Consider the following 1589-nt stretch of genomic DNA (forward strand, 5'->3'; position numbering starts at 1 on the left):
TCAAATACATGTATCCTTTTTGTATGAACATTATTTTCTCTTTCACACATAATTGAAATTTATTATTAAGGCAAAGTAAAATCGGTGCTAAGGTCACGATCCTCCAAACGTCTTGCAATACTTTAAATTTTTCTGTCATCATTCTCATAAAAACTATAAAACTCATCCATCATCATCATCATCATGTTCACTCTCATCATCATTGTCATAATAACCTGTAAAGTCTTGCTCCAATGCTAATGGCTGCACACCCTCACCAGCAACCTCTCCTTCATCAACTAATATAGGCTCATGTATTGGGTGCTCTACATACACATGAATATCTTGATGACCCTCACTAAGTCTGTTAGAAACATGGCATCACTATCATCAACAATCAAATGGAAGTTTGCCCGTTCTTGGTCCACTCCAGGCATTTTATACCACAGCCTGCTAACAGATGTGTATCCAAAGTCCTTACATATACTTTCTATCTCAACCTTGGACCACCTGTCAGGGTCACAATTATCAACTATATCTACTGCACCTCCCACATATTTTCGGCCATTTTCAGTAAAATTGCCACCATGATGCACAAATAAACTAAATAGTCCATCCATTCTGCATGCAACATAACACCAAAACCAATCACACAATGCTAGCTACAGGACAAAATATATATTATTTAAACAATATATATATATATTTAACAAAACAACACTCATACCTAATAAAAAATTTTCTATTCTGCATGCAGACCATACAATCACAGCACTTAATCAAATATTTAAGTAAGAATACAACACTTACTTCAATAGTTTTGTCATACTAAAAGAAACAGAGAAAGTACTTTTGTCATACACGGGGAACACATGGACCACAATGTAAACCACAACCAAATACATGCAGACAAGGACCAACAAACAGTCAAAAAGCCAAAATATACAAAACATTGTGGCCCTACTAGGAAAAAGTCACCAACCTTCTTGTAAAGCTATAAATAAGGACAGAGAGAAGAGAGAGAAGACCCTTTCACAAATATAGAAGTCTCCCAGCTTTCATTTTCTCCACTCCATGAATAGTGTGGGTATCAAGTGATAGAGATTGACGAAGTGGGGATTTTTCTTTAGGTTGTGTTCTTATGGCTGTTCGTAGAGGCAGAGAGCTTCATTGGGGATTAAGTCTGATTTGGGAAAGGTCACTACCTGCGCGCCAGAGGTAGGCGAGGATCTTGAGATGTTGATGATGATGGTGGTGGTTAGAGAGAGATGTGGGATTTTCTTTAGGTTGATGATGGTGGCTGTTGGTTGTGAGGCAGAGGAAGAGAGCTAGGGATTTCAGTCTGATTTGGGGAAGACCAGCGCGCCAAAGGTAGGTGGTAAGTGCATTAAAATGCTTCACGTGATTTATCACGTGAGCTTAAATCTGATTTCTCCTTATTTTATTCACAAGGGTTAAAAAATAATAATATTTTATAGCTCCCGTCTGTTCCCCCGTTAATTGGTGACGGAATGGGGCTCGAAGGACTAAAATAAAAAGCGTAAATTGGTTTTAGGGACTAAATGTGGAAAAAATAAAATTTAGGGACTAAAATGGAAAAACTTCAAAAT

This window comes from Quercus suber, unplaced genomic scaffold, assembly GCF_002906115.3.
Source record: "Quercus suber isolate HL8 unplaced genomic scaffold, Cork oak 2.0 scaffold_1, whole genome shotgun sequence".
NCBI lineage: Eukaryota > Viridiplantae > Streptophyta > Magnoliopsida > Fagales > Fagaceae > Quercus > Quercus suber.